Consider the following 23,055-nt stretch of genomic DNA (forward strand, 5'->3'; position numbering starts at 1 on the left):
CCTGTGGCTCCTCTCAGGTACGTCCTCCTGCTCCTCCTGGGTTATCTGGGCCCATTCTTGATTTATGGCACCTTGGATTTCAAGACCACTTGTGATCCTTTCAAGAAACCTGGCCCCTGCCAGGGTTTCATTTTTGGAGATCCAGCTCCAGATGCCATCGGCCTTTGGCACCAGTAACCCTGATGACCACGACAGGTCTCTCTCTGACCAACACGTAGCCAGAAGTCAGATAGAGGTCTTTTCCTCTCAGCATCTTCTTCTGAATAAAGCAGATTAGTTTAACCTTGTGTGAATCTCCCTGCTTATCATGGACAAGCTGTTGCCCCGGAGACCCTGTTGACTTCTGCTGTAATTGGAGTGAATTAGCTCCTGAATACTCTGCCATAGAAGTCATGACCCCCAACATTAAAGCCCAAACCCCCAAGAGGTCCCAGTTTGCAAGGGGCACCAAGTCTAAGTTCTGCCTATTGGAATGTGGGAAAGACAGAAAGGAATGAGAGCAGGGGCAGGCAAAGGGAGTTCCAAAGGAGAAGAGCCGATCCGTCTGAGCTAGCTGGGTTCTGGGAGAGGATCCATGGGTTCAGGCACAGGAGGCCAGGGAGGGTTCTCGTGCACATTTTGCTCCCTAGGGTTTGAAATGAGGATGGGTGGGGTGGGGGGATCGGTCCCCTAGTCTGCTCTCTGAGGACTGAAGGGCTGTGGGGCTCCATGGGCTGGTGGGCCTGGCCCACTATTTCTCAGGCCCTGGATTCCAGGTGAGGCCTGCAGCCACCCAGAGCGGGAGAAGGAGACTGGAGCCAGGGTGTGGCTGGCTGCTCCTTCAGGGCTGGATCTGCTGGTGCCTCCTTGAGTGGTTGCAGGGCAAAGGGAGCAACTGGGATGGGGAGCAGTGGAAGCCCCTCTGGGGGGCAGAGGAGGGGGCCGTGGCAGCCCCTCGGAACAGGTGATGCTGAGTCAGACCATTGCTCTACTCTGACAAGTAGCCGCTCTCCAAACCCCAACCAAGGGAGCTGAGCTGTTTTAGAGGTTTTTAAATTAGGCAGTATATAAAAATATATAAATCCAATGAATGAATGAATGAATGAATGAATGAATCAGGAAAGAAAGAAAGAAAGAAAGAAAGAAAGAAAGAAAGAAAGAAAGAAAGAAAGAAAGAAAAGAAAGAAAGAAAGAAAGAAAGAAAGAAAGCCCTTTATGTTGTGGAGAGCGGGGAGGGTATATAAATAATAAAATAAAATAAAATAAAATAAAATAAAATAAAGAAAGAAAGTAACCCTTATGTTGCAAGGAGCTTGGAGGGTTCTTACCTTCACCCCTGCCCACTGCTGGAAACTGGCTACTCTGGGTTCCTTTGACACACTCACTCACTCACTCATTAACTTGTGTCTTTTGTCCTTTTTCCCTCTCAGTGACTTCCAGCCACAGGAGATATATGAAGAGTGCTCCGTGGCCAAAACGAGCAAATGGTCACTGGTAAGAGATGAAAACCCAGTCTGTACATGTCAGGGCTGGGAGGGGGTGGGATAGACCCCATTTCGAGCAAGAATAGAGGGCGTGTGGTAGAGATCCAGTCTTAGCAGGTTGAAGGGATGCTTTGAGAACTTGTCTGGAAAAGCCATATGCCTTGATATTTGCAGTGGTAGTAGCAGTGAATTGGGTGGGTGGGATGAGTGACAATCCAGGCTCAACTACAAGTGACTCAGGCAAAGGTTGGAGACCCTCGCTATGGAGGAAGCATCATGGGAACTTTTGGGATGGGAAGTGCTGAGAGGGAAGAGGGGTGTGTCTACCTATCTTCCAACCTCGCTTCTTCATTCCGCTCTCCTGCCCCAAATCACTCCCTCCCCCAGGGTTCTAGACTTTGATTTTGTTCTGGACTACCAAGCAGAAAACACGTCCAGGAAGGGAGCAGTCTGGAGGGGAACTAGAGTGGGAAAGTCTTCTTTGGGGTAGATGGTGCATTCTTCCCCCACTGCCACTTCTTGGCTCCTCATGGCCCCCTTTCTGGTGTCATTGAAAAGGGCCTCAAAACACGGGTCTGCAGCATCAAGTGGCCAATAGCTCTGCCCAGCAAAGAGAAGAATTTAGCTAGGCTTTCCTTAATTAAAGGCACCATTCAAGAAACCATAGTGTCCCATGTATCAGGAGGCCTGACTCTTCTTCAGGATCCTGCCACTCCAAATGTTGTGTAATACCCATGATCTCACCCGACTGCCCAGGAATAAGCGGAAAGCTGGTTTCTGAGGTTCCGTAGATTCTTGGGTTTGGTTTCCTCTCTGAGCCCAGTTACACGTTGGTAGACACGGTTTTGAGGTGCTAAGGAGCCACCTCCCGCTTTAAGCTCCTCTGTTAAGAAGGACCTCTTGAAGGAGGGTTGACGTTTGGACCCCAGATGCCCTGGAAAGGTCAAGTGGGCACCAGAGCACCCATTCCTCTCTCCATTCTCATCCACAGAAGTCATTCTCGGATGGCTCCAGGATTCAGACCGTCAACACTGGGAACGAGATCCTGGAAGACGCACATGCCATCAGTTCCCCGAGGAGGTAGAGTTTCTTCTTGAACTTTTGTGTAGGGAAGGTTTTCTGCCCCCTGCCAGCCTGGATCTGGGATAGATCCAGTGCCGCTGACCGGCAAGAGGTGCAGGGCAGACAAAAACGATGTCTTCATACATTGTGTAGAAGCAGGGGCGTAACTAGGTTGGAGTGGGCCCCGAGACAAGATTCTTAAATGGGCCCCCCGCCGAGATTTTTTTTAATAATAATAATAATAATAATAATAATAATAATAATAATAATAATAATAATAATAATAATTCGATTTCTATACCGCCCTTCCAAAAATGCCTCGGGGCAGTTTACAAAGAGAAAAAGGTGCCTCTTTGCCCCGTAAGCAGGGGGCTTTTATTCTCACATTTCTGTCCTCATTCAAAACATACAAAAAACAGATGTACAAAATTGAGCAAATGAGAAGAGAAGAATTATATGGGAGTAAAACCTTTTTTAAAAGGAGTCAGGAAGCGCATCTTTGGAGGCTCAAATGGATACCTTTCAGGCACAACTATTTCCAAGTCAAAAATTCCTTTTTCATGTGGTGTATTTGCAAAACCAAGGATTTGAGCTTGAAGTTCATCTAAGCGACTTCCAGTCTGCCAGCAAGTAATACCCGGTGGTGGCTCTGTGGACAGCAGATGCAGCTCCCTTTTCAATCATGAAGCTCTCTTCATTGTGCTCCGTTTTCGAAGTAGAGCTCTAAGAACGGAGCCAAATGCGCTCAGGGGTGTAGCAAGGTTGGAGTGGGCCCTGAGAAGAGATTTTAAATTGCCCCCCCCACAAAGTCCAGGGCTTCCACACACCCCAGGCTGAGCTGTCTGGCCTGGGAAGAAGAGGGTCTGCTGCAGAGGACTGGAGTGGCCACTCTGACTGCCAGCCTTCTTCCTGGGGCTGGCCAGCCTACTCGAATTCAGGCTTCACGGAGGCCTACACGGAGCCCCGCCCAGCCGCCGATCAGCTGCGAGGCGCCCGGGAGAAAAGCAGCTTGCCTGCTGCTTGGATTGCCGACCAGGAGGACCAGAAGGAGGGAGGGCAAACACGGCAAGTGGCTGAAGGGTCTTGGGGCTGGGCAGGGGGCAATGGGGAGTCATGGGAGGTGTCTCTGGGGGGCCCCTCAAGGCAGTGGGGCCCCGAGGCGACGGCCTCCCCCGGCCTCATGGTAGTTACGCCCCTGCGTAGAAGCATTCACTCTTCCAAGATGTGGTGGTGATGTCCGCTAGCTTGAAGGGCACAGAGGATAGCTTCCTGGAGGCCTGCCGGATGGCTGTCCCCTATTGGAAGCAGAGTGCTGGGCCAGATGCATCTTTGGTCGGATCCAGCAAGGCTCTTCCGAGGTACTCAGGCCATTGTATTTCTTCCTGCAGTGTCTTCACGGTTGAGGAGGATGGATGGTTTCTCCAGACCGTGGACACCGAATGGTCCTGTGAGGTAAGGAAACGATTCCAGTCGCTTTTGTGGATGGGCTGGTGGAGGGGTGAGGGGAGATTGCATCTCCACCGTCAGGAGACAGAGCGGGGTCAGATCCTGAAAGGGGAGGAAATCCAGCTGCTGCATGTTGGCCAGAGGATTACAGTGGGAACGTCGTGGCTAGGGAAGGATTCTGCCACCCTCTGCCTCTCCTTCCAATGGCCACCTTTCTGGGTTGGTGTGCTTTGGATTGGAGGCATCAAACGGCTCCCAAGACCCTGAGACGGGTCAGGAGAGGAGAGGGTCTTCCTGGCAGAGATCCTCCAGGTCTCTTGACTGAAGAGGCATTTCTGGAGAGACAATCCTGGTCCCCTCAGGTAAAAACAGCCCACAGCAGGAGGGATGGCCCTCACTCCGGACTCAGGGGCCCACCTTGTCTCTCCCTTTGGAAAGGCTGAGCTAACCCTGTTTCTTGGGGAGAGGAGAGAAGAGGACATGAAGGGGTGGGATCAAGAAGACTCTCTGGGCCAAACTATTGATGCCAGTGGGTCCCGTTCCTCTTTGTTTCCATTCCCCATGAAAGGAATGCAGAAAAAATGACAAGAAATGACACAGTAGATCATATCACAATGGAGGTTCATTGTTGGACATAGGATGAAACCAAATGGCCACAAGCATGTGGTGGCTGTGCCCTGGCACTCCCAACCAGTTAGAATTAGAACACATGGTTTCTTTTTAATAAGGTTTTTTTGTCTTTAAAAAAAAATCAAAATACTTTAAAGAAATAAAAATGAACTCAAAGAAAATGTCAGGGGAAAAACTCGCTACGAATCCTAGGCCCTAGGAAGATCAGAGTGAGTACACACATTGGAAACCTTTGTCTCATTTGCAGAGTCCTGACATCCAAGAGGCCAAGATCCCAGAAGACAACACTAGGGATCAGGAGCTGGACGTGGAGAGCTTTGTCAGTTCCCCGAGGTACTCTTTTCTCACCTGGAGGGGCAGCTCCATCGCTCATGGAAGTAGAGGACCTTCCTTAGGAGCCCATGCAAGTTTTTTTGGGGGGAGGTGGTTAGTTTAGCAAGAAGCCAAGGGTGGAGAGAAGCTCCGAGCAGCATGGAGGGTTGATTCCATGGAGACAGGTGTCTCCATGCCCAGCCCGTGGGCTTCCTTCAGGCATCTGGCTGTCCATTCCTGGAAACAGGGTGTTGGGCTGCATGCCTCATTCATCTCATCACGCAGAGCTCTTTCTAAGCACTCGTGTTCTGATCTCATGTGTCTTCTTTCTTTCTTTTCTTAGCGTCCAGAGGCCAAGCACCGTGTTGAGGAGGCTGCAAAACACCGCCGCTGACCAAGAGCCATCCCTTGGAGAGGTCAGGAATCCTCAACATCCAGTAACTCCCTTGGAAGAACTGTGGGTTGGGCGTGTTGGTCCCCCGTGTTGCCCAGGAGTAGAGAGCATGTGGAATGGCCCCAGTTTTGATGCTGCCGGGTGGGCGGCCATCTTCTGACAGTTGTTTGCTTAAAGCTATGGTAAAGGGACAGCCATGCCCTTAACAACACTGCATCACAATGGTGTCACGGTGGGGGTGATAGGATTAAAGAAGATGGCCGCAAGGAGATGGTGGCTATGGCCTTGACTTCTGGTCGAGATCTCACAGTTAAAGGTGGAGCATCATGTTGCTTTAATGGCAACCATTGAAAAACAGTGACAAATAAATGAAGAATGAATAAAAATACAAAACAATAAGCAAACTCAACCAAACCAATGAGAAATGAACTAAATGAAAAAGGGGAAAGAAATGGGAAAGAAAGAGGAAAGGAGACCCAGTTTTGGCATGTTTTTGCACGTGCCTTTAGTGTCCTCACTAAGGAGCCGACTGAAAGCATAAAGTGGACTGGAAGTGGTCTTTTCCAGTCACCAGAGCCATCGGGGCCCCAGCTGAGTGGGGGAGCGCAACATGTCTGGGGGGGGGCGGTTGATGCCTTTCCCCTCTGCCATTTGCATGCGTGCGCGAAGGCCTGAAATCGGCCCGACCGACCTCATTGCGAGGAAGGCGGCACGAGAGAGGAGCTCTTTTGCCATCTCTCCCGCCCGCCTCCAGCCAGCATGCCTGGGCTCCAAAGTGGTTTTTAAGAAAGTTGAAAATCAGGAAAGCGGGAAGAGTTGTGTCCAGAACGGGACGATCCCCTTCCGGCCCACTTCCTGCGTTCAGCTCACCCGGTGATGACCGCTGGATGGTGCCAGTCTGGCCTTTTCCCTGCTGAAGCCTAGGAAGCTCAATGCGAGGGCCAGAGCAACCATTTCTCCCCCTTCTCTCCTTCACAGAGTTCTTCCTTCCCGGGGGCCGAGACTCCACATGCCAGCGTGGAGGAAGAGGGGTCGGAAGAGGACTATGCCACCAGTTCCCCCAGGTACCTTTCTCAGCTGAAGGGCCGCTCCAGGGATCATAGAGGTGGATCACCTTCCCTGGAAGCCTTGGTTGATTAGACATGTTCATGGAGGAGAAGCCAGTTGAAGACTATTACCCATGACAGCCAAGGAACCTCCGAATCTCGAGATCTCTCTCTCTCCTTCTCTCTCTCTCTCTCTGAATAAACACACTTTAATGCCACATGTAACCAGGTGTCAAGTGGTTCACAAACAACTAAATAGGCATCTGGCTGTCCACTGTTGGATTCTGGGCTACACGTGTCTTTCAATTGATCCACAGGGCATGCATTGCTGTTCTTATGCCATGTCTCTCCTTTCTCATCTCAGAGTCCAGAAGCCAAAGAAGTGGCTCATCAAGAAGATGATGAAGAACACCTACACGGTGGAAGACTCGTCCTCCGCGGAGGTCAGAACTGATCCATTTCATCATCGATTTTTTCATGTGAACGGGTTCTAGGTTGTGTGTGTGTGTGTGTGTGTGTGTGTGTGTATGTGCCCTGTTCCCCAGCAGGAGACAGAACATGGAATGGTTCTAGTTCTAGATGCTGCAGGATGGGAGGGATTGTGATTGGTGGGATGGGAGGAAATGCATCTGAGGCATTGGAAAGAGGGCAAAAATGTGGTGAAAGGCTCTTCTGGGCTGACATGCCAAATGCCTTTTCTACCAAGAGGCAGGTCTTATTTTAGAGCAGGATGTCTTCCCAACCGTCCCTTTTGCTTGGTTCCTCTCAGAAGCCTCGCAAGGTCAACGCAAGCCCTGAAACGCTCCCATTTCTCTTCTCTCTCCTCCCCAGTGCTCCTCGACGGACGAGGACGACACGATGCATGACATCAGCAGCATCGAGGACGAGGTGTGGGACTCTCCGCTGACCCCCAGTTCGGCCAGGTAGGTACCCTCGTCTCAGCTGAGGAGCCAGTAGGGAGCTGGGGGGATTTTAGCGTAGCCAGCAGAAGGCTGCAGGGGACAGGGGCAGCCCCCCCATGTCTGAGCCCCATAGAGGGATGTTTCCTCCTACCTGCTCCCTGAGAAATCTGGAGGGGGAGTTCACCCAAGAAGGCCTATTGGCAGCCGGTGCAAGAGAGACACCAGCAAGTCTATTGCTGGCTGTTAGCAGAGGGAGCTCTGAGACCCCCATGCTGTTGGCATGAGCTTGTGTTGGGGAGAAGGAGCAGGGGAGGGCTCCTGTCTCGATGCCCCCTTTGAACACTTCCCAGGGCTTCTCAGTGGGGAATGAAAGGCTGGACTTGGGAGATCTCTGGCCTGATGAAGTTCCCCTGCCAGCCACCTCCCAAAGGAGGCTAGATCCTTGCTTAGCATCTCTTTGGGTGCCCGTGTTCTTCTTCAGCTGGCTGCCATCTCCAACAGGACAGTTCTTTGAGAAGCTTTTCTCTCTCCTCTCCTCTCTCAGAAACATCGGCGAAGAGGAAAGAAGAGGACAGCTGGCCCCAGATTGGTTCTCCTCGGTCCATCTGGGAGAGGTAAGGGGTGCAAACCAAGGGTGACTTGACTCCACCCCTCTGCCCCACCTTTCTTGCACTACACAGGATGGCGGCTTGGATGGCAGTCACTGTTCACACGGGAGGTGGGGACTTGCCCTTTCCCCTTGTGGATGTCTTTCCCTTCCAGTTGACCTCATGCACCCTGAGCCAGAGGCAGCACCCTTCAGGCCAACATGTGGGTGCAGACACCCATGGCACTGGCCTGGCCCTGGGGATTCTCCTGACCCATAACCGTCCCTCGGACTGAGTGCTGAGGCCTGACCCTCCTCTTCTTCGCAGGGGAGAGCAACAAAGAAGATCGGGGACGTCGTCCGGTGTGTGGAGTATGCCAGTGAGGTGGAGGAGAGGTTCCCCGAACTCCTGGTGGGCCTGGTCAACAAGATCCTCACCGGCCTGCAGAACACCACCGAGGGAGTCGGGAACCGAGACAGCCAAGACCTGCCTCCTGAGTAAGTCATGGCGGTGGGGAAAGCGGGGCCAGAAAGTCCTCCTTCAAGCACCCTGGGAGGACAGGCTAGGGTCATTTCTCCCATGTCCCACTCTGATGGGTGAGGAGCATTTCTGGCCTGTTGGGGTGACTCTGGCACGGTGGTCCCTTACCTCAGCTCCACAGGGGAGATCCCAGAATTTGCAGCCCTCTTGGCTCTGCAGAGAGCCTTAAAATGCGTCTGCAGTGTTAAAAAACCAGCTGTGGGGAAAGTCACTTCACCCCTGTGGTCTCCCTTCCATGGTCCAACACAGTCCATCCACCCTTGACACTACACCACCCCGCAAGGAGACACACACTTTGGTGACAGCAACCTTCTCTTCTCTGCAGGGAGACCGCACAGATTGTCCGGACCCTGCTGGAGAGGGTGGCACAGGTGACCCCGGAGAAGACCTGCTGGCAATCCCTGTGCTCTACGCAGAGCTGCCTCCAGGGTGTGGCCCTCTTGGTGAGGTAAGTAGGAGTGAATAGGAGATCTCTCCGGAGGCCTGGGGGCTGGTGTGGTTTGGGTCAGGTCTGCTCTTTCTGGGCCTTCGGCCCAGGACTCAGCAGGGTCTTTTGGTGTTTTGCAGGGCTCTCCTCCAGACACGGTCCTCCACAGTGGCCAGGCTGAAGGCATACCTGGCTTCCCTCTTCAGCCTGGACAAAGATCCAGAAGAGCATTCCCTCGCAGAGGTGGCCTTCTTTGTGGAGGTGAGCAGCGTCTTCCTCAGGGTGGGCTTCCCTGAGAGGAGGGTCTGGCCCCAGAGGCTGATGGATGTTTTCCTCCTTTCCCTCTTTTAGCTGCTCCTGAAAGACCAAGACTTTGCTGCCTTAGAGAAGACCTGGACGCTCCTGGTAGCGTGGCTAGTCCACCCCAGCCAGAACATCCGCTACCTGAGCGAAAGGGGACTTCTCCAAATTTATGGCACCCTGAAGGCGGTGAGTGAAATCCCTGGGCATGGAGCATCCCTAGGCATGGAGACTCCTCTCTTTGGGGAGCCCTTCCTGAGGCTGGTGTTCCTAGGCATCCCCAGGTGTGATCGGGAGATTTCTCCAGTTGGGTGCATTCAGTCTGGGGAACCCTTGCCACAGGACGAAGGAGAAATCCTTAAGGGAAGGCACAGGAATGCATCTCTCAGTAGGAGCCTGATTCCCCACGTGCTCCAATGCCGCATTCTCCCCGCTCTTTGTGCCTCTGGGATGGCTTGAGTCATCTCCTCCCCAAGGCAGTGGATGGTGGCCAAGCAGCATCAAACACGGACAGCTCTGTGGTCCGTTTAGCAGTGGGTGGACTAGCATGTGTTTTCAAGGATCCACCTTTTCCCTCCCTAGGCGAAGAAACTCCAGGATTTTAGTGCCGGGATCCTGGGAGGGCTCAGGACCTCCAGTCTGGATGCCACTTTGGGGGTCCTGGCCTTCATGGAGCGGCTGAGGCACTGTCCATCAGAACACCAGGCCACGGTGAATGCTGTCCTGGCTGCCCTGTGCCGCCCTCTCTTCCACCACGTGAGTACTTGCACGCCAGCCCTCCGCCCCGGCTCTATGAGGGCCGGCCAACCTGCAGGTTCTGACTGGGTTGGAGAAGGGAAACCAGACACCCCCTAGAGACCCATGCAAGCTCTTCATCAATTATGGAGGTGAGGAATTCCTCCCTAATAACAAGCCCTGTTCTTCTTTGTAGGAGGAGGCTAAGATCCGAAGGGCAGCCATGAGGACCCACCTGGATCTCTTGCAGCACCGCCACCACCACCACAAGGGTACAGAGGAGAACATCACGACCCTCATCGCGGTGCTGATGCATGTGGAGGATGAAGACCTGGAGGTAGCACAGGTGAGGGCCCCCTTCTTCCTGCCACCCCTACAAAGGTGTTTAGGCTTCCCCAAGTCCAGCCACCCAGTGGCAGGCCCCAGAGTTAGCCTCATGGGGTGGTGAATCCACGAGCTGTCCTGCTGTGGTTTGGCCCATCCAGGCCCTACTCCTTGAAGCCCCCTAAGAGGTTTCTTGGAATCCCTTGGCAGCCTTTTTCACTCCCATTCCGGTCTTTCTTTTGGCAGGCTGCGAAGGACAATCTGAGCCTCCTGGCGGAAGCCCTCCTATGGCACCTGGAGGGCAAGCTGCTGGCGCGGGACACTTACAGCCTGCAGGAGCTGCTCCACAAGATCGCCAAGCGTCTGGTAAGGGCAGGCCCTCCCTGTCCATCCCTCGGCTCAAATGGCTCAAGGACCTTTGGGCGATGCTTTGCTCACTCGGGATTTGTCTTTGCTCTTGATCCCAGATTCGGCAGCTCGGCACAGAGATCGCCGTGGAGATGGAGGCCACCAAGATCCTGGGCTTCTTCCGCAGCGAGCAGCCTTCAGTGAGGAGAACGGCTGCCCTGCTGATCGGTAAGCGAAACAAGACTTTGGGGTCTCCCTTAGTGGGTCGTCTTGGTGGGCAAAGGTTCATTCTCTTGGAAGGCACAGCCAGAAGGGTGTGGAGGGGCAGGAGCTGTTCCCTCCCCAGGAGGACTGGCCCAGTGAGCGTTAACGAGGTCTCTTGGTTTAATTTCCTTCCAAGGTGACGTAAGAGTCCCTGGAGGGATGGCTCAATCTGTCAGTCCCAGAGGGAGCAGAGAGGGGAGGACTTCCTCTCCTGAATGATGGGAAGTGGGCTGTCCATGCGCAGGGTCCTGAACTGTGGTCCCATTTCCTTCCACCCTTGTTTTTAGGTCACCTGGTCCACAAAAAGGGCAGCATCCTCACTGAAGGAAACATAGAGACCTTCCATGCTGGTAAGTGCCGGTTTCTGGGTGGGAAGGGGAGGTTTCTGTGAGGGGAGAGGCCTAGATTTAGGGACCACAGAGCTGGAATGGGCCACCTGTCCCCTCAAATGGAAGGTCCTGCTTGCATCCTCAGGGATGCTCAGCAGTAGGGTTTCCCAGAGTGCAGGGGAGAAAGAGTCAGGACTTGCGCCCTCTTGGTGTGGAAATGGTGGGGCTTGGCCAAGGGTGGGGTGATCTCTTCATGCCATTTCTGAACCTTCTCCTTCATCCCTCCAGCGCTGGAGAGCTTGCTTGGCGACCATGACCCCGAGGTCGGGAGAGTTGCCTGCAAGACAGAGAAGATCGTGAAGAAGGCCTTTTCCCTCCACTCCCGGCACGGGCTGCGGGCTGCCGTTCGGCGCTTGTGGGCGGGCTGTAAGAAGAAGAGACACCCGCCAGAGTACGGTGATCTCTCCACCTGACCGACTGGTGAGTAGACCAAGGCAGGGCTTCACTTGAAGGGTCCCCGATGGTTAGGGAGGGGGCTGGGGCTGCAGGAAGGGTGGGCAGGAATCTGGGCAACCCTCCCTCGTGTTGGAATGCCAAGTTCGGCCCATGTGGCTGGTTGTACCAGTAGCCCAAGGGAAAGAGGAAATCTCTCTCTTCCCTCTGGGAAATGAGGACACGGATATTCTGCCAGGAGTCCCTGGTGCTTGGTGGTGTCATGGGGGAGAGTGTGAGAAGACCCCCCTATCTCTGAACCAATGTCCTTCTCTCTTTCCAGGAACAACAGCCCGGTGCTCTCCCCTTGAAGATCAGCAGCTGAAGGGAGGTTCAGGAAAGACCGTGCAGCGCAGGGGCCTCCCAGAAGACCTCCTCCAAGCGCGTGGACACAAGATCTGTCCACAAGAAGACATCCAGCAGGGAAGTGCAGTTCTGTCTGAGGAGTGAGGGGGAAGCAGGCTCCACTCCCCTGGCCCAAGGAAGCCCCGCCTCTGGGGTGCAGAAGCCCCTCCCCTTGCTTCTGCTGGCAGGCTGTGGGAGGAGGCTACAGGACCACCCTGCCCCCAAGTGGCCCTTTGGAACCATTCTTGGGCTTCCCTTGGGTCCGGGGAGGCTGTGTGGCCCCAGCAGGAGGGCACGGTCACTGCCTCCCTCCATTCCCACCAGCTGGCCAGGGAGCACCCCCTCCTCCTTCCACCTTTCTCCCCTTCCCCAGCGGCCTGGCTTCCCCTGGCAGGGGAAGCACCATCCAGGCATCCACCCCCTCCCCTGCCGAGGGTGTGCTCCTCCCCCCCTCCACTCCCGCAGCCACGCCTCACTCCCCCCTCCGCTCCCTCCTCCTTCCTCCCAAACCGGTGCAGCAGCAGAGGAGCCTGGGAGACTCTGGGGGCCCCCTGCAGCCCCAGTAGCGCCCCCTGGTGCTGCCCGGTGGCAGGCCAGAGAATCCTCCTCTCCCTCCTGCTCCATGCTGTGGCTGCACAGTGGGGAGCCCGAGGTCAAGCAGAATTCTCTGGCTTGCCCCGCCCTCAACCCCCAGCCCCCTGCCCAATCCCCACTTGCTGGGCTGCCGGAGTGGAAAGGGAGGAGGAGCAGGGCAACCCCACTGACGCTGCTTTGTGCTTCTTGCAGGCTTGTGCTGCTGCTGGGCGGCTGGAGGAGTCGATCCGCCCCAGAAGAGGAGACCAAGTGAACGTGCCTGCAAGGAGCGGGGGTGGGGTGGGGTTGGGGGCTGGCTGGGACTCCCCCCAATTTTGTTTGCCCTGCCATTCCCTTCTTCTGTGTGACCCTGGGCTTCCTCCCTTCCCTCCTTCCCTTCCTCCCTCCCCCTCCCTCCCAGGGACAGAATGGGCTTTGCTGGTCGCCCTGTTGGGGGCCGAGTAGGAATTTTTGGCTTTCCAACAGATTGGCCGAGATGGAAAGTTTTTTTGCCTACTCCATTCTGTCCTGTTTTGTTTCCTTTAGTTAGAAAGTTAAGTGATGACTTGTATCCTAATTAAGTATATGAATAAAGTTGCCCCTTTTGTTAAAAACCATCCCATCGTTTCTGAGTTCCTCTTTTCTTCTCGTCTCCCTTGGAGCATTTGTGCCCACAGACTCCCAAGCTCACCTCTTGGCTGAGGGAGACGCTGCTACACTGCTACAGGTCCATGCAAATGCCTCTTGCTTGGAAGCACTCACTCAGACAATTGGCTTGGATCACTCCAGAGGAGCCCACTTGAGGTTTGCCGCCAATGAGGTTTGCTGAGCACAGGATCCTGGGAGCAAGCTGCACCTTCCAATCGAGTGCCCGGAAAGCACAGCCTTGGCAAGGCCTGGCAAGCTTACAAACCAACATTGACTCCCTCCAATACAGCCAAATATGAAATGTGATTCCATTCCAGTGATTAAAAAGTCCTGCCAAGTATGAAATGCCATTTGTGCAGGAACAAGGCCTTGACCTCCTCTTGTGCTCTTCACATTTCTGTTTTGAATGCGTATTTGCTTCCTTCCCGTGCTCTGTAATAAGAAGCTGGCAAGGATCAAGAGGTCACAGCTCCCGTTTGACAGTGTGGTCTGGTTGGGGAAAGAGTCCTGCTGTTTGGTTTTTGGAGGGAGGAGAGGTTTGGATTGGATTGGATTGGTTTTTTTTTTTTAATGGGGGGAGCTAGCATTTATTTTGATTGGTTGGTTTGGTTTTTTTTTCAAATTCAATTTTTATTATTTTTAACAATATTAATATGTCATTGATTACGAATAGACAAAAGTGGACTTCCTGCACACATCTCTTCGTGAATCATCAGCTATAAAGTTTACCCTTGCTATAATAACAGTTCAAAACATAAATTTAAATCCTTACAAACACAGCTAATCTATCCAACCTGCAGGTTTTTTTTACTAAATTTCGAACCCTACTGTAAAGTCCATAGTAGAAAAATAATTCTTTAGATACTACAAGAATGGTTTCCAACCTTCTTTGAAGCATTCCAAATTTTGGTCTCTTATTAGTGTTGTAAGTTTTGCCATCTCCGCATATTCCAAAAATTTTATCAGCCAATCTTCTTTTGAAGGCACTTCATTACTCTTCCATTTCTGTGCATATATCATTCTAGCCACCGTCGAAGCGTACATAAAAAGCGTTGAGTTAGTTGTAGAAATTGCACCTTCTATTATTCCCAGCAGGAAGGATTCTGGCCTCTTAGGAAATGTCATTTTAAATATTTTCTTTAACTCATTATATATCATCTCCCAATATGCTTTAGCCTTCCCACAGCTCCACCACATAGGAAAAAAAGTGCCTTCAGACTGTCCACACTTCCAACATTTGTTTGATACATTTTTATACATTAATGCCAATTTTTGGGGTGTCAGATACCATCTATACATTATTTTGTAATAATTTTCTTTTAAAGCATAACATGCAGTCAATTTTAAATCGGTTAGTTTCGGAAAATTGGAGGGGGGGGAAGAGAATAAAAGGAGGCTCGCCTGCAGCAGAAAGTTAGTGAAAGCTGGAGGAAGAGTTTAAAGTTGGCGCTAAAGCTGGAATTAGAGCTGACTAGGAGTAAGACCCTGAGGCTATTCACATGATAGTGCTGGGATGCGGAGGGCGGGCAGTGGGGTAGGCAGAGTCCAACTCATCTTTCCTCCAGATGATTCTTCTGCTTTTCTTCAGGTATACTACCATGTGCTCACATGATCCTCACTGCTCCCAGCAGTGTGGATCTTTGGAGGCTGGGATGACACATCCCAGCCGTTGGATATCCCACAATGCATAGTGTGTCGAGCGTGGTGCATTGGGGGATAGGAACATACGAAGCTGCCAGTCAGACCATTGGTCCATCTAGCTCAGTATTGCCTACACAGACTGGCAGCAGCTTCTCCAAGGTTGCAGGCAGGAATCTCTCTCAGTCCTATCTTGGAGATGCTGCCAGGGAGGGAACCTGGAACCTAGATGCTCTTCCCAGAGCGGCTCCATCCCCTGATGGGGAATCTCTTATAGTGCTCACACATCTAATCTCCCATTCAAATGAAACCAAGGCAGACACTGCTCAGCTAAGGGGGGAAGACACGCTTGCTACCACAAGACCAGCTCTCCTCTCCTCTGAGACGGGCGCTCTAGGCACCCATCTCTGTGTGCACTCAGGCAACAAGCAGCCTGAGCACCCATGTGATCCCAGTGCCGGGGTAAAGGGCACACTCGCACCCTAAACTTTGTCTAAAGGCCAGGCTTCAAAGTGGGGTTAGGCGGGCCAGCAGCACTGTGATCCATAGGGATGCCTGCGCTGCAGACGAGCAGCCTGGGTTAAACTGCTTCTGGGAACCGTCTTCCTGAGAAACATAGCTAGAACAGTGAAGAGGGAAGCAGACGCAGGAGAAAACAGGCCCCCACCCGCACCCCGATCAGTTAAGAGCAGAGAGCTGGAAATCACGGAGCTGGAATTGCATCTGCTTTGCTCGCAGAAGGTCCCAGGTTTGATCCCTGTCGTCTCCTAAATCTCCTTCCTTGCAATTTCAACCCATGGAATTTCTAATCCAATTTCTAATCCAGTCCTCGGGAGCAACAGAGAAAAGCTGCCTGTGACCTTGGAGAGCTGCTTCCAGTCAGAATAGACAATATTGTGCCAGAAAGCTCTGAGCCAGGCGGACCCAGGGTCTGACTTGGTATAAGGCAACTTCCTATGTTTCTACTGGGGGCAGGACCAGAGTTGTGAAGGCCTGGAAAGATGGTCTTCAAATACCCAGAAGATCATGGAAGGAGGAGGGAGGAGTTCAAGAGATGCATCATGACATTTCACAACAGAAACGGAAGAGGAGCAATGTGATATCCATTGTGAAGCACTAAAAAGGACTGTAGAAATGATCAATTCTGAGTGTGTTTTCTCTTACGCAAACTACTTGCCTTCCCTTGGCACATTATAGTTGCTGCACAAGGGTGTGGTCTGGTTTCGTTGCACATCTCGACTGTATGCTAGAACACTAACTCATCATTCGAAGGTCAGGGGTCCTCATATTTGGGTCTCCAGATGATACTGAACTACAACCTCCCTGGCCACCATGGCCTTATAGAAGAAGGAACAGACTGGTTCTCTGTTGCTCCTTAGGGCGGGGCTACTAGAATCCATGGGTTGAAATGGCAAGGAAGCAGATTTAGGCTAGGCATTAGGAAGAATTTCTTAATTGTAAGAGCTGTTCGACAGCGAAGCAGTCTCCCTCATGCAGTGGTAGGCTTTCCTTTGCTGGAGGTTTTCAAACAGAGGCTGGACAGGCATCTGTCCGAGCTGCTGTAGCAGTTTCCTGCACGGAGTAGGGGACTGAAGAACTCTAAGGTACCTTCCAACTCTGACATTCTATGATCCTGTGATTCTATGGGAGTTGTACATAGGAACATAGGAAGCTGTCTTATACCAAGCCCTTGGTCTGCTTAGCTCACTATTGTCTATACGTGTTGGAGATGGAGTTCCAGTGCATCGACCTTTTGCACCAACTAACCTAATGGCAACTAGGGGCATTGGGATCAGAGGGAGCTAGTCAGGGTCTCCTCACCTGTCCCTGCTTGCCTCTACTCTATGAACCCTGCTTTGACTCCTCAGGTACCTCCTGTGGTGAGTCAACCTTCTTACTTTCCTCCTAGAGAGATGATGGAGACATATCCCCCTCTCTCTCCCTGATTGATTGATTGATTGATTGATTGATTGATTGATTAAGTGCTGTCAAGTCAGTGTCGACTCTTAGCGACCACATAGATAGATTCTCTCCAGGATGATCTGTCTTCAACTTGGCCTTTAAGGTCTCTCAGTGGTGCATCCATTGCTGTCGTGATCAAGTCCATCCACCTTGCTGCTGGCCATTTTCTTCTCTTGCCTTCAGCTTTCCCCAGCATTATGGACTTCTCAAGGGAACTGGGTTTTCGCATAATGTGTCCAAAGTATGATAGTTTGAGCCTGGTCATTTGTGCCTTGAGTGAAAATTCTGGATTGGTTTGTTCTGTGATCCATTTGTTTGTTTTCCTGGCTGTCGATGGTATCCTCAAAAGTCTTCTCCAGCACCAAAGTTCAAAAGTGTCAATACTTTTTCTATCTTGCTTCTTAAAAATCCAGCTTTTGCATCCACAGAGTGTCACAGGGAAAACAATTGTCCAAACTATTCTAATCTCTGTAGGTATAGACACGTCATGGCATCTAAATATCTTTCCCAAGGCCTTCATTACGACTCTGCCAAGTGCTAGTTGAATAAATGATGATGATGATGATGATGATGATGATGATGATGATGATGATGATGCTTAGTACCGCAAGACCAGGTCTCCTTCTCAAACAACTTCTGGGAATCCAAATTTAAGAAGAATTTAAGAACGCGCCTAACTTGGACGCTCTCTGCCCTGAAACTTCCCACGTGGACAGTTTGGTGTATTAGCATCATTTTCGGTATTGTGGGCCGCCTCCCCCTCTTCAGATTGCAGGTAAGATTTCATTCATTCATTCATTCATTCATTTGATTTTTATACCACCCTTCCAAAAATGGCTCAGGGCAGTTTACACAGAGGAATAATAAATAACTAAATAAGATGGATCCCTGTCCCCGAAGGGCTCACAATCTAAAAAGAAACATGAGATAGACACCAGCAAAAGTCACTAGAGGTACTGTGCTGGGGATGGAGAGGGCCAGTTACTCTCCCCCTGCTAAATAAAGAGAATCACCACATTAAAAGGTGCCTCTTTGCCTAGTTAGCAGGGTATTGCTCATGCTCTTCCCCAGGGAAAAAAACCACACATTTATTCTATGCAGAAACCACATGCTTTTTAAAAAACAAAAACAAGTTTTACCACAAGCAAGCATTGTGTAAGACTATGTGTAAGACAAATCATATGATATTTATTTAGACTGCCTTTCTGCCTTCCTACTGTCCACCACCCTCTTGCCATTTTAAGCAAATCCAGACTCACAGTTTCATCAAAAATGTCCAGGTTTAAAGTTTTAAACATTTCCCCACTCCGTTTCAAAACACTTAGGACTTCACTGTGAATATAGGAACTTTGGAACATCGGAAGCTGCTCTATATTGAGTCAGGCCCTTGGTCCATCTAGCTCAGTATTGTCTACACAGACTGGCAGCAGCTTTTCCAAGGTTACAGGCAAGGGTTTCTCTCAGCCCTAAAATTTTGTCCTATAAAAAAAATATAATAATCTTGTCCTGTCTTGGAAATGCTGCCAGGGAGGAAATATGGAACCTTCTGCATGCAGTTTTCAAACATTATTCCCTAAAGGAGCATTTTATTGTCCCTTGGACTGCGTTAGGGATGGGGCTGTATTTCAGTGGTAGAGTATCTGCTTAAAGATGCTGAAGGTCCCAGGTCAGCCTACAATCCCTGGAATCTACAGGGAGAGCTGGGGAGAACTCTTGCCTGAAACTCTGGAGTGCCACTGCCAGACAGAATAGACAATATTGAGATAGATTGGGGTTCCCAACAGGGGGTACAAGTACCCCTAGGGGTACTTCAAAGGCTATCGGAAGAGCCAGCATGGTGTAGTGGTTAGAGTGCTGGACTAGGACCAGGGAGACTTGAGTTCAAATCCCCATTCAGCCATGATACTAGCTGGGTGACTCTGGGCCAATCGCTTCTCCCTCAGCCTAACCTACTTCAAAGGTTTGTTGTGAAGAGAAACTTAAGTATGTAGTACACTGCGTTGGGCTCCTTGGAGGAAGAGCAGGATATAAATGTTAATAATAATAATAATAATAATAATAATTATTATTATTATTATTACAAGACAGGTCTCACCAGAGGAGCCAGACAAAGAGTGCCTCTCCCATCAACAATATGGTGAGACGTAACTTTAATAAATCTATACCGGATTGGTCTTCGCCCAGGTCAACATGGACCGCGCCAGGTGCTATAGTCCCTGGACATCTGGAGGCAAGTGGGCTACAGGACTCAGGATCTTCAGTTGAGCAACCAGGGCTGGAGACAGCAAAGCTACTGGAAGAAACGTCGCTTAACCAAAAAAAAATATACAAAAAATGCCAAGAAGGAAATAATGATCTGCTATTACAAGTCTAGTCCAACTAGAAGAGGTTATTTAAAAAGAATGTACCACATTTGGAAAGAGAAGCATCCAGATACAGAAATAACAGAACAAAGGCTTGCAGACCAGAGAAGATTCATAATAAGAAATAAAGTATTCACAGAAGTTGAGCTGGAAGAACTGCAAAGAGCAACACAGGCTCAAGATATGGAAGAAGAATTACCACCAACTGAAGCAGTTGCTCAGGCGCAGATGGAGTAGGTGTTGGAAATAGAGGATACCACCGTTGCTGAAGTATTTCAAAATCAAAACCGGGCAACCTCCCCTTTGCCTTCACCTCAATAACCCAAATGCCGTTTTACAGGAAAGCAACAAGAACTAAAGCAAAAAATAACTGAGCACATGAAGCAAACAACCACCAGGGTTCGACTTCCCGCTCTAAAAACAGTTGCCAAAAAACAACTTGCTCAGGCATTAAAAGATGTCACTGCTGCACTTGCAGAAATAACAACCAATAATTTGCAAGAAATAAACCAACTCATGTGCAGTGCAGCAACAACAACAACACAAGAGCTCGGATATAAGATCAGTGGACCTGTCAAAAAAGAAAGCAGTACATCACCTAAATGGAAGATTTGATTAGAAAATAAAATCTCCAGGCTTAGATCAGATGCTAGTAAATTGAAAGATATGCCAGACAAGAAGCTGAAGAATGAAAACACCAAACAGTATCTGATCCAAAAATACCACCTAGATTCAAGGAAAATGAGAGAAGTCCTGGAAATAATAAAGCAGCAAATAACAGCAGTGTCAAAGAAGATTAGCAGATATGAAGCCAGAATTACACAACACAGGCAAAATCTCCAATTCCAGTCGAATCAGAGACGTTTTTACCAAAGCATAGAAGGAGAAACTGCAAGAAACGTAGAAACGCCAAATAAAGAAGAAACAGTGCAATTCTGGCGGAAATTATGGGACAATCCAATAGATTATAATAAAAAAGCAGGCTGGATGAAAGAAGTCAAAAAATGTAACCAACAAATGCAAGATCTAATAATAACACCAGAATTAATCAGTGAAAGAGCAAAGAAAATTAAAAATTGGACTGCGCCAGGCGACGATGAACTGCATGGCTTCTGGCTTAAACACCTAACAAGCCTTCATAAACAACTATCAAAACAGTTCAATCACATTTTGCAAGGAGGTGATATTGAACAATGGCTAACAACTGGGAAAACTCATCTCATCATGAAAGACCCAGCAAAAGGTGCAGTTCCAAGTAATTATAGACCGATAACCTGCCTGCCAACCATGTTCAAATTATTAACTGGAATAATAGCAGATGAAGTGATGCAATACTTATTAACTAACAAACAGCTTCCAGTTGAACAGAAAGGAAATTGCCCGAACACTAGAAGCACAAAAGACCAGCTGCTGATTCACAAAATGATTTTAGAAAACTGCAAGAGAAGAAAAACCAATCTAAGTGTTGCATGGATTGACTACAAGAAAGCCTTCGATTCATTGCCTCACACATGGATACTAAAATGTTTAGAAACAACTGGTGTCAGCCAAAACATTCAGATATTTATTTAAAAAGCAATGAGCATGTGGAGTACACAGTTAACAATCAACGGCGAGACACTTGGACAGGTTAGCGTTAGAAGAGGCATTTTCCAAGGGGACTCACTATCCCCTCTATTGTTTGTAATCGCCATGACCCCACTTTCACAAATACTAAACAAAACAAGCCTCAGATACCAAACATCTAAAACATCCAGTAAAATCAACCATCTGCTGTACATGGACGACCTGAAGCTGTATGGAAAGTCCCAGTCAGAAATCGAATCACTGCTAAACACTGTCCGTATATTCAGTAGCGATATAGCAATGGAGTTTGGACTAGACAAGTGTGCTGCATTAATAATGAACAGAGGGAAAATAAGAAAAACAGAAGGAATAGAACTGCCCAATAGAAGCAAGATCAAGAACCTGGAAGAGAAAGAACCTTACAAATACTTGGGCATTCTCCAGGCTGATAACATCGCACAAACTGAAGTTAAAAGAAAAAGGGGAAGTGAATACATCAGGAGAGTCAGAAAAATCCTCAAGTCCAAACTCAATGGCGGGAACATCATACAAGCCATAAACACCTGGGCTATACCTGTTATGAGATACACTGCAGGAATGATAGACTGGACCCAGGAAGAGCTAGAGACGCTAGATCGTAAGACCAGGAAAATCATGACCATCAATCGTGCTCTGCACCCCCACAGTGATGTAGATAGGCTCTACCTCCCTCGCAGCTCAGGTGGAAGAGGAATGCTGCAAGTCCATCAAACAGTAGAGGAGGAGAAAAGAGACATTGAAGAATATATAAGGGACAGTGAAGAAGATGCACTTCAAATGGTCAAGAACGCACAACTGTTCAACACCAATGAAACAAAACAGGCCTACAAGAAAGAACAAGTCAAGAACCGAGCAGAAAAATGGAGAAATAAGCCCCTGCATGGTCAATATTTACACAATATAAGTGGAAAATCAGACATCACCAAGACCTGGCAATGGCTTAAGAATGGCAACGTGAAGAAAGAAACAGAGGGTTTAATACTGGCTGCACAAGAACAGGCACTAAGAACAAATGCAATAAGAGCCAAAGTCAAAAAATCCACAACAAACAGCAAGTGCCGCCTTTGTAAAGAAGCAGATGAAACAGTGGACCACCTGATCAGCTGTTGTAAGAAGATCGCACAGACTGACTACAAACAAAGGCATGACAAGGTAGCAGGGATGATACACTGGAACATCTGCAAAAAATACAAGCTACCTGTAGCCAAAGATTGGTGGGACCATCAAATTGAAAAAGTTGAAGAAAATGAAGATGTAAAAATATTATGGGACTTCCGACTACAAACAGAGAAACATCTGCCACACAATACACAATACATATCACTGTAGTCGAGAAGAAAGAAAAACAAGTGAAAATAATCGACATAGCAATACCAGGGGATAGCAGAATAGAAGAAAAAGAAATAGAAAAAATAATAAAATACAAAGATCTACAAACTGCAATTGAAAGGCTGTGGCAGAAAAAGACCAAAATAATCCCAGAGGTAATTGGCGCCCTGGGTGCAGTTCCAAAAGACCTTGAAGAGCACCTCAACACCATAGGGGCCACAGAAATCACCATCAGCCAATTACAAAAAGTAGCTTTACTGGGAACAGCCTATATTCTGTGACGATATCTATAACGATTAACAGTAAAATTCTGGCATCCCTGGTCCTTGGGAAGGACTCGATGTCTGGATAAAACAAACCAGTCAATAACACCTGTCTGACTGTGTAAACAAGAAATAATAATAATAATAATAATATTTTCCCTTCTACGGAGTGAAAGCAGCTACTCTGGTGAGAACGCAGGTGGCAGGATGGGAAGGAATGGAGCAGCTCCGTCAAAGTGGCCACTGCAAAAGCAGGAGCATAACAAGGTTGGAGTGGGCCCAGAGACAAGGTTTTACAATGGGCCCCTCGCTGATTGATTGGTTGGTTGGTTGATTGACACATTTCACAATATATAGTGCACTCACACTCACATCGCCAATATGTATCACATCCCCTAACCCCCCTGAGCCATTTTGGAAGGGCGGTATATAAATCAAATAAATAATAATATGAATATGGTGAATATTTATAAAGTTATATTTATATCTATTACTATATAGTTATATTTATATCTATAACTATATATAGTTACAAATATAACTAAATTTATATAGTTACATAGTTCACTGCCAGAACTATGATCTCAGGGAACTAATGGTGAAGTTCCAGATTTGTTTCTGGTTGATTATGCAGCGTTGTTCTATCTATCTATCTATCTATCTGTCTGTCTGTCTGTCTGTCCATCCATCTACGCAGATAGTCTCCCCCAAGCGCCAGAGCTGTGTGT

The 23,055-nt window shown here is 49.3% G+C and overlaps 1 protein-coding gene across 1 annotated transcript in view; it reads left to right on the top strand.

The window, feature by feature from the left end:
• The first annotated feature begins 3,305 nt into the window (after positions 1-3,305).
• The window catches only part of LOC128332675 (uncharacterized), a 216,859-nt gene continuing 197,109 nt past the window's right edge, over positions 3,306-23,055 (top strand). Inside the window, exons 1-5 of the mRNA XM_053267261.1 lie at positions 3,306-3,590; positions 3,914-3,977; positions 4,849-4,934; positions 5,257-5,329; positions 6,286-6,371. The gene's annotated coding sequence lies outside the window, so the exon portion shown is untranslated. The remainder of the gene's footprint in view (positions 3,591-3,913; positions 3,978-4,848; positions 4,935-5,256; positions 5,330-6,285; positions 6,372-23,055) is intronic.

The sequence above is a fragment of the Hemicordylus capensis genome, chromosome 7, assembly GCF_027244095.1.
Source record: "Hemicordylus capensis ecotype Gifberg chromosome 7, rHemCap1.1.pri, whole genome shotgun sequence".
Lineage (NCBI taxonomy): Eukaryota > Metazoa > Chordata > Lepidosauria > Squamata > Cordylidae > Hemicordylus > Hemicordylus capensis.